Raw genomic sequence first — 10,419 nt, 5'->3', positions numbered from 1 at the left:
TGTAGTACATTTGGCCAAAATAGCACAGAATCGTCCAAAAACAGACTAAAACAACAACAAATGTACAAAACAAAACAAAAATCTTGATTGAGAACTAATTATTAGACTGACCCAAAGAATCACTCAATTACAAAACATAAAAAATCTGTTGTGTCAATCACCCGGATACCTCAATCACCCATGGATTCAACAAGAAATGCCGAAGTGCATGTATTTAGTGCAGGCGTATTTATCATCAGTTACTCATGTGCCGTGCGTCTTCTAATCCCTAATGGGCACACAAAATCAAGCATGGTCTCATTCACAAAAATCATCAGCTGCTCACCGTGCATGCCCACACGATCTGTTGCATGCATTTCTTTTTATGGACATACAACCGGCTATCCAAAACCAGTCTCCGAGGAGTATACGTTGTCAAATTTGTACGCCTCTTCAACAGAATCGAAGTTAGTACCAACTTGTGGATTAACAACACAACATGTCTACTTATCAGCATAAGCACGAACTGAAGCCTCCAGGGAAGGCACTCTGCTAGGGTTGGCGTTGCTCTCCTCTCCTCAGCAGCTTTACCAATTCTTATCCTGAAAAGTAATCGGAACCACTGGTTAGTACTAGGATACAACTAATCTTTTCCCGTTTCGCAAAAAAAAAAACTAATCTTTTCCCGCTAGATGACTACAAACAGCAAGGAATTAAAGATACAGACTATGATCGAGCAGATTTAGGAAAAAATCAGACACATTATGCAAAAAATCGCCAGATCAATACAAGGTTCGTAAATTGTCTTTCCGCAAGATCCTTTTGATTTGGACACCACCACTCCCTCTGCATCTCCGGCTTCTTTAGCCATCGCAGCTCCAATATCTTCTGGGCAGATCTCGCCTGGATCCGCAATAGCTTCGCTATGACCGGAAAAGCTCTTTCACGAGCGAGCGTAGCAACGAGCGGTCCTAATCTTTTCTCTCTCCCCTGATTTTAAGGTGGGCAAGCTCGAGATCTCCTCTCAATCTCTCTCCCCCCTGATTTAGCGTGGGGCAGGTGAGATATTCGCTCTAATCCTCTCTTGTTATGTCTCTCTCCTTCCTGTTTATATTGAAAGTGCAGCTGCATGCGGGCGGATATTGTTTCCTAATGGAGCCTACAAACCTGGTCGGAAATCGCTCGCTGTGACGCGCGCGCGCGCATTAGCATCCTATGAGCCTGTAATTTTTTCCGTGAGGATCGTTTCTTCCGTTTGCTTGTCCACTTCTATTTCCCGAGCGTATCCTCCCCCTCGCCCGTCTCGGAAGAAATCCGACAAACACGGACACCATGGATCCTGTTTGCCCATCAGGAACACTCTCTTAAGAGAATCCCAGCGTCCAATCGAGGAACAAATCTGCAACCACGCCAAATAAAAACAGAGTCAGATCCCACTACGGATGACGAATGAAGGAGAGGGGAGTATCTAAATTTATCACACAAGTACATCAGGCACCTAGCACACAAGATCTGGCAGAACATTACACCGATTCAATCTCCTCGAAGAAGAACTCCATCCCCATCCATGGCGACCTCACTTCCGCTTATACTACGAGGCGTAGGGGATGACTAGTTGAACCACGCGCACTCTGCGATTATTATTTTCTAGATGGCGCACCCTGCGAATCCTGTAAAAGCTGATGTTACCTGACGACTGCCCTCCGGAGCCCACGCAACTAATTAAATGTCTGGCCGGCACATGATGTACTTACAATCTTTGCACATCACGGAGGCCCATGTATAAACTGAGAACACTACAGAGATGGCACCGGTGTATTCCCACGCAACAGCCGCCGTATACTAATGAAAAAGCTAGATGCTCGGATCACAACGACAAAATGGCTGGATGAGATTAGGGCCACCAGGCAGCTCGGCTTTCAAAACGCCACACTCTACTTTATTTAACTATATATAAAAGTAGTTTGTAGTAAGGACAGGGAGTTTTGGTGCTCGGGCTCATCTGCACCCGAAATCTAAGCCGCTGCTAGCTTCGTTGGGATGTGGGAAGGGCTATCAGACGCGTCAGGGTTTGAGCTGGGAAAATTAAGGATACGTCCTATATACGGCTTGGCACAGTGCATACAGGTGGGCCTTTTTCGTAGCTGGCCGCCTCCGTCCGTGAGGGGTTGGGTTATGAGCCGTGGGCTCAGGACGTCGCCCAGATTGTCTGCGGCGGCTCAGATTCAGGAGAAGGGGTTTGACTAGCTTCGTAGCGAGACCGAGAAGTGGGTGAGGTATCTCATGGGAATGGCGTCTGCGGTGGCTGCGACCCCTTGCGGCGGAGCGGCGATGGAAGACGACCTGACGACGTGCTGGAGTTCCTGCTGGATCCAGTTAATCGGTGAGTTTTTCCACACCATTGGTCATCTCATGATCTGCTACCGTGGATTCCCGGCGTCCCCATCGCAATCGCTCACTCCGGCATGGTTTTCGGGTTCCCGCTTAGAGAAGAGTCCAGGACAGCTTAGAGCACCCTAAATGGTGCTGCTGCCGCCGCGAGAGGAAGCGCCGGCCTTGCCTGCGGATTCCAATTGCGGATCCGGGCTCCGGCCGTGCACAACGAGTAGGTGGGTGCAGCCCAGGCCGGTCTGGAGGCGAGTTCCGCCGGAGGAAGAATGCTTCCCCGACTAGGTCCACAGTCCACACAATCCACTTGGAAGGTGAATCCGTAAGTGCCCGACGAAGAGGTAATGCGAGCCGATTTTTTTTTTGATTTTGATTTCAGTTGTGTGTGCCCAACTGCCCATCCTTTTGCTATGCTCCTAAAATCTTCAGTTTCAGTTTGGATAATTGATTTTAATATTGATCCCACCTGTTGGGCTCGTGTGCTGTCTGTTTAGGGAACAGGATGGTGTATTAGTAGGTACTTTATTAGATTTTGGAGGACTGTGAAAAGTTGAAAGTATCTTCTGGACAATTGAGGCTGCGTTTGGGTAGTGCACCATCTGACCAGATGCCGCGTGCCTCACATATGAGTGTGCTTGAACAATCTATCCGCAAATTTGCAAAAGAACCTACTAAGAGTGTGGTGAAAGCAGAGCTTGATTTCAATTTTTTACTCGTTGGGTGAGACGTATGACATTTACAACTTGTACTCTTGGAAGGTGACTTTGGCATACCGTATGGGAAGAGCTGACTGAACGCCGAGCGGACCAAGCTGACGCAGGAGATCGTGTGCGGCTGTTTGGCGAGCTTTACTTTTATTCTGAATTTTCATTATGATGGCAGTGGTTTAGTGCCATGTGGGAGAAACATGTTACATTATCTGGATGTTGTTGTTGCAGGGGAAGCCAGAGGCGGAGAACAGCCGGTTAGCACCTGAAGGATGAGCTAGGGCCTAGGGGTGTGAGATTACAGTGACTGACAGGAGGGGCATCCATCGAATGTTGGGTGTGAAAGAAATGAAGATGTACCGTGGTTGGCTAGCAAGATGGTGAGGAATTTTTTATCCGCTTTTTGTGGTAAGTACCTCTCTCATCAACGTTAGTTTTTTGTAGTGGCTATATCTCTGAACAACAGTTGATTTAGGTGTATGAACTGCAGGAAGAACTTTGCAAACCAGATAATGAAGTTGACTAGGATTTCATCCGTAAGATGATGGACACCAAGCTAATGGGTTACAAGATTGAGTGGCTAAAGAAGGTAACTATGAGATTTAACAAGTGGTGATTCCTTTTGGATGCCTCACATTGACATAATGATTTTGTAAAAAATGAATTGCAGTTTATGTTCCTGGTACACTTCATGAAGCAAAAAGAGCAAATTTTTGGGAATGTAGTTGGACTAATGGTCTGTTGGCATGGAGGAGAGTGGTGTTTGCATTGTACACTACATTTGCGATATCAATGGGCTTTACCTGACGTCTCGACTCAGTAGGGTAAGGGAATCAGACATCTCATTTAATCACTGCTGTAGTATCTTGTGATGGACATATGTTGCAGTAATGTGTGATCTCATTTGTGTGCACAGATATTGTTTGATCACCTGTGGAGAAGTCTCGCATATGAGATCGTGACTGTGAGGGGGGACTAGGCTGACATGCCAACTTTCCTGTACTTCAAAATCATGGACTGGTGAATGAAGCGTGGTTCAGAATAGTTGCAGGGCGGACCTATCTTTTGACTCTGTGGTGCGTGTGTTGTTGTAGTTTGTCACTTTTGGTTTGCCACCTCCGAATCAGGACAACAAATTTGAATTTGTATTGTCGGACCTAAAGTACTGGTCGAATGTTGAAGTTGCAGCATTTCCATGAAACTTGTTGCTGGGGGGCGTCAGGTCTCTGTTTAATCAATGCAAATGTTTTCTTGCTGTGGTTTGATGGTAATGGGGTCAGGGTATAATGCATTGGCCATATTAAAGCATTGCAGTTAAATGTTTGAAGAAATGCTGGTCATGGTGGTCATTGTGGTGGATGTCTTCTATGACTGGAAAGAGCCGATGGGCACCTGCCATTCCAGGACTTGGATGCCATGGTACATGTAAAAGACTACCTTCCCTTGTTAAGGGTCCTGGGAGTTTTGGTGTCTCTTGTTTCAAAAATGTGTTCTGATAAATGCTTCTATGTATTGAACCTGCTGGTGTGGTTAGTTTTGAGGTTTTGTGCAGTTGGCTTTGGAAGATGCATGGTTGAGGTTGTTTGGCTGGTGAAACTATGATAAATTGTTGGCAGGAGTACCAGTTTCCGGACGACGAAGTTGGGAGCTTCAGCTCCTTTGGTAAGGAAAGAAAGATTTGCATGTTGAATTGCAAGGTAAGAAAGTATATGGGCAGCAAGAGCGAGGAGCAAGTTATATGGACGCGGGAGGTGGCGACTGCAGAATGAGTTAAAAGAGAGCATTGTAGAAATGAGCAGGGTTACGAACAAATGGAAGTTGGAAAAGAGTAGTCAAATCTTTATAAAGCACACATGACAAAATGATGAGTCGACTGCAAACTGGACGAAAATGATAACATCACCAAAATAATCAGATTTAGTTGACAAAGGGGAATTAGATTGCGCTGAATATTTATTTATTACTCAAAATAGGATTACAGTTACACATGGCCGAAACAGGCTACAACCAGGTTGCACGTACTGCAAAATTTTCCTTCCCTACAACTCACACAGGAACGAAGTGCAGATCCGACCACTATTGAGCGGGCCCAAAGTACATGACGACGAAACACAAGACAAGAATGACGAGAAAAAGATGTGTGGCCGCTATAAGAATGGCAAGGGCTGATGCGAATTCTGAAACTGGCAGGCCGACCTGATCGACTGACTGGTGCAGGATGAACGAGCAGCTGATTGGCAGTAGGCAGAAGCTGAGCGATGATTCCCTCGCTGGACACCGACGAGCTCTTGACCTATCCTGGAACTTGAAGGAATAGAATGCAAATGAAAACAATAGAGAACAAGTCAAAAAAAGCATGGGGCCGAGATCGTGAGAATTTATTTAGACAAAACTCAGATGTAGCTTACGTTCTATCTGTAGCTCTTGTAGAACCTGTATCCAGACTTGTCTCCCCTACAGGCTACGTTGGCCACAACTCACAAGCTCATGGTCGCAGACGGGCATTGGGTCATGGGGAGAAGAGCATCGCTTGGCATTGTGAGGGAGGAAGAAACGGACGAGTGGGGTCGTGTGAAGATGGAACATGACGGCCCTGAAAAAAGCAGGACCGTGCGGGGCAGACTGTCCCGTCCGGTAGGTGACGTTTAGTATGCAGTAAATGAGACGATGGCCCGCAGCCTTTCTTTATCAGGTACAGGGTGAATACTGGATGTAATACAACCTAAGGACGCGAATCTACATGTGAATCAATGGCTACGATATCAGGTGCAGCTGAGCACGGGCTCATAAACGAATTTTCGTTTGTAGTAAGTGCTACTTTATTTATTTATAGTAAGTGATACTTTATTTATTTATAGTAAGTGCTTAGTAGTTGAACTAGATATATAGTTGATTTAATTAATAAAACTATTTTATTTAACTATATATAGAAGTACGTAGTTCCCGCATCGACGTCGGCGATACCCATCCCGCATCCTCGTCGTCGTCGACTCGGCGGTGGAGGCCTGCTTGATCAGGGCCATGTTCGGGACTGGGCTCCGCCGGGCTGGTATTGGGAGGTGCTACCTTCTGGGGGACGTAGGTTGGTGAGGAGGCAGCCCGTTGTTGACCCGATCCTTGTTTGGTGACGGTCGCGTGGGCCATGACGGTGCCGAGGCTTCCGGACACCGCGGAGGTGGTACATCACCGTGTTAGCGAGGAGGACGAGCACGTCCGTCGCTACATGGTTGCGTTGGAGGGCAGGTTCGACAATACCTGGCAGGTTCTTCAGGGATCTCATTGGAGCTATGATCCTGTGATCGTTCCTTATCTTTGGGTGTCCACCGCCCGCGACGATACCCGTCGGGCGCTACGGTTCTAGCTGTATTAATTAGCGATGCTATATGTATGATAGTATTCGAGGAGTATTCGATGATGTACGGACACAAGAGATGATGTACTTTTGGTTATAATTGAATGCATGCTAATTTGAATACTATTTTATTTTTCGATTTGGTTTTGCTTATTGAATGCGCATATTGGAAAAGTACTCCTACTTTGAATGCTAAAATTGAAGAGCACTCTCCATGCAGAAATCTAGGAGCCCCCTCCATCATCCACGCCGTCGTGGGGGTAGCTTCTTCTTCATTCCCGTGTGCTAGACAATTTGTTATAATAATGCACTCGGGAATGAAAGGAGGAGCTACATACCATCACCGATAGTCAACCCGTAATTAATAATAATGATCTAATTTAGGTTTTTTAGTACATATATTTAATATTTGAATTATGAACTTAGGCCGGAAATGTCGTACTCGGACGATAAAAACTGTCCGGGGGAGTGCGACTGGTGCCACGACGACCGAGGTATGTGCGACAGGTTCATTGAGCTGGACGAAGATCGGCGCTTCAGCATTAAGATCGAGGAGACCTTCGATGTTCATACGGTACGCAACGACGACAATAGTTTTTTTCATAATTAAGCACGACTTCAACTATTTTAACGTGTATTTTTCATCTTTTCCAATTCGACTAGCTTATCCCATGCTTTGCAAGACGCTATGTCTTGGAGAGGATGGGTTTTGAAGACCATGAAAGTATGGAAACCAAAAAAATTATCCTAAGTACCCATCATGGTGTGAATTTTCAAGTAAAGATGTACAAATGCTCAGAGTGTAACCCATTTTGGTTGCAAAAACTGGGAAGCACTTTGCAAGATGTATGGTTTTGATGAGGGTATGCTTGTCACCATGGATCTTGGTGATCCTACAATCGCGCAAGAGAGACCTTCGATTTTCGTCCTTGTGGGTACACCTCCAATTTTTCCCCCATATGAGCTTAACATAGTTATTAAGTAATTTATATTGTTTATTTCAAAATAGTTGACAACTTATTTCCATTGACAGCTTATTTTCATTCTTCAAAGAATGTGCGGATAATGGTAGACAGAACCTACTACATCGAAGGCTCCGACTTAACTTATTAGGAGAAAAATTATCTGGTCGCATTTTGTACTGATCTTGAGAATTACAATATCTACAATCAAACTCCTCAACATTATGGTCAATACGTGCCACTAGTGCACGTGTTGAACTACGGTAACTACCATGGAGATACCCTGGTAAGATTTTTTACTATTACAACATCCGTGCATCTTTTTGCACACTTCTAAAACTAGTACATCATTGCTAACTACGAAGTTATTACTATGTTTTTCAACAGATAATCCCGAATGATTGTGTGCCTCATCTGATGTATACACACGGTAGCCTTTATGTTTTGAACATACAACCAGGTCTTCCTACGAATCTAAACTGTCCATACCGGGTTTCTAAAAGAAGTAGAGACATGACAATCAAAGAATGGAAAAAATGTATGGACAATCGTAAGGAGCTTCTTGGAAGCAACAATTAGCAGAGGGCAAGAATTGGAGACAGGATGATCGCCATTCTTCATAATGGAGAATCAGGGTCTATATTGTTTTATGCTATTTACCTTAAGGGTGTTTAGGCCATGTCCTACCTGATACTGATGATCATGTGCTAATTAAGAACAATTATGTAGGGTTGGGTTCGATGACTATGAGGATGATGATCGTATGACTTATTATTAATAACGAGTAGAAGTTGTATGATGATGCATGATTAGTAGGACTTGTTATTATATATGATGATGTATGATGCGAGCATGCATGAGTTATTATATCAGCGGGTGAAATGAACATATATAGCAACAGCGTTGGTAAACCAAGGACGAAGATATAAGAGAGGACACTTCTCTCTATTAGCTAGCTAATAACAACCTAAAAATAACCCCCAAAACCCCTAAAGCAGCCACTTTTCTAAAAAAAATCATGGACTTTTGGTCCCGATTGGTGCCACCAACCGGGACCAAAGGCCCCCTGACTGGGCTCGGCGCACAGGGCCACGTGGAGGCACATTGGTCTCGGTTCATGTTTGAACCGGGACTAATGGGTGGAGGTATTAGTAACGACCCATTAGTCCCGGTTCATGAACCGGGACTAAAGGCCCTTACGAACCGGGACTATTAGGTGTTTTTCTACTAGTGCCATTCAAAGCAAGATCAAACAAAGCAAGCAAGCAAAGAAATGACAACAAACTACTTAGCAAGATTAACAGAAGGGGCATCCTCCTTCCCTGCTGTGGCGCCCCCGATTCAATCGTACACTAATCATGCACGCAAATGTGTACGATCAAGATCAGGGACTCACGGGAAGATATCACAACACAACTCTACAAATAAAATAAGTCATACAAGCATCATAATACAAGCCAGGGGCCTCGAGGGCTCGAATACAAGTGCTCGATCATAGACGAGTCAGCGGAAGCAACAATATCTGAGTACAGACATAAGTTAAACAAGTTTGCCTTAAGAAGGCTAGCACAAACTGGGTTACAGATCGAAAGAGGCGCAGGCCACCTGCCTGGGATCCTCCTAACTACTCCAGGTCGTCGTCGGCGGGCAGCACGTAGTAGTAGGCACCTCCGGTGTAGTAGGGGTCGTCGTCGACGGTGGCGTCTGACTCCTGGACTCCAGCATCTGGTTGCGACAACCAGAAAGAAAGGAAAGGGGGAGAAAAGGGGGGAGAAAGCAACCGTGAGTACTCATCCAAAGTACTCGCAAGCAAGGAACTACACTACATATGCACGGGTATATGTGTACAGGGGCCATATCAGTGGACTGAACTGCAGAATGCCAGAATAAGAGGGGGATAACTAATCCTGTCGAAGACTACGCTTCTGGTCACCTTCGTCTTGCATCAAGTATAAGAGAGTAGATTGAAGTCCTCCAAGTAGCATCTCCAAGTAACATCTCATAGCATAATCCTACCCGGCGATCCCCTCCTCATATCCCTGAGGTAGAGCGACCACCGGTTGTATCTGGCACTTGGAAGGGTGTGTTTTATTAAGTGTCCGGTTCTAGTTGTCATAAGGTCAAGGTACAACTCCAAGTCGTCCTGTTACCGAAGATCACGGCTATTCGAATAGATTAAACTTCCCTGCAGGGGTGCACCACATAACCCAACACGCTTGATCCCATTTGGCCGGACACACTTTCCTGGGTCATGCCCGGCCTCGGAAGATCAACACGTCGCAGCCCCACCTAGGCTCAACAGAGAGGCCAGCACGCCGGTCTAAACCTAAGCGCACAGGGGTCTGGGCCCATCGCCCATAGCACACCTGCACGTTGCGTACGCGGCCGAAAGCAGAACTAGCCCCCTTAATACAAGAGCAGGCTTACGTTCCAATCCGGCGCGCGCCGCTCCGTCGCTGACGTCTGAAGTGCTTCGACTGATACCACGACGTCGGGATACCCATAACTACTCCCACGTAGATGGTTAGTGCGTATAGGCTCGTAGCCAGACTCAGATCAAATACCAAGATCTCGTTAAGCGTGTTAAGTATCCGCGAACGCCGAACAGGGCCAGGCCCACCTGTCTCCTAGGTGGTCTCAACCTGCCCTGCCGCTCCGCCACAAAGATCCACACAGAGGGCTGTCGGGACAAAGGTCCTTTCAGCCCCCAATCCATGAATCACTCGCGGGTACTCTTCGAGCTGACCCGACTTTAGTCACCATCTGTATAGTATGTATGTATGTATAGTATATACCCGTGATCACCTCCCGAGTGATCACGGCCCAATATTATAGCAAGGCAGACTGACAAGAATGTAGGGCCAATGATGATAAACTAGCATCCTATACTAAGCATTTAGGGTTGCAGGTAAGGTATCAACAGGTGTAGCAACAATGTCAGGCTATGCATCAGGATAGGATCAACGGAAAGCAGTAATATGCTACACTACTCTAATGCAAGCAGTATAGAAAAGAATAGGCGATATCTGGT

The 10,419-nt window shown here is 45.9% G+C and overlaps 2 long non-coding RNA genes across 6 annotated transcripts; one reads left to right on the top strand and one right to left on the bottom strand.

Moving 5' to 3' along the window:
* LOC123116072 (uncharacterized) lies at positions 1-1,765 on the bottom strand. The gene is made up of 3 exons (XR_006456917.1): positions 1,478-1,765; positions 769-1,378; positions 1-581 (listed from the first exon to the last, which is right to left on the bottom strand). It is a non-coding gene; the product is annotated as an uncharacterized lncRNA (long non-coding RNA).
* Positions 1,766-2,115: 350 nt separating this feature from the next.
* LOC123111721 (uncharacterized) lies at positions 2,116-4,312 on the top strand. Of its 5 annotated transcripts, none has more exons than XR_006454673.1 (6): positions 2,116-2,362; positions 2,468-2,689; positions 3,126-3,482; positions 3,565-3,663; positions 3,745-3,898; positions 3,991-4,312. It is a non-coding gene; the product is annotated as an uncharacterized lncRNA (long non-coding RNA). The 5 variants fall into 5 exon arrangements; XR_006454672.1 differs by having other exon boundaries at positions 2,468-2,708; XR_006454671.1 differs by having other exon boundaries at positions 2,468-3,193; positions 3,306-3,482.
* Positions 4,313-10,419: the final 6,107 nt, after the last annotated feature.

This window comes from Triticum aestivum, chromosome 5B (assembly GCF_018294505.1).
Source record: "Triticum aestivum cultivar Chinese Spring chromosome 5B, IWGSC CS RefSeq v2.1, whole genome shotgun sequence".
Taxonomy (NCBI): Eukaryota; Viridiplantae; Streptophyta; class Magnoliopsida; order Poales; family Poaceae; genus Triticum; species Triticum aestivum.
The sequence above is the reverse complement of the archived record's forward strand: the minus strand, read 5'-3'. Positions and strand labels throughout refer to the sequence as shown.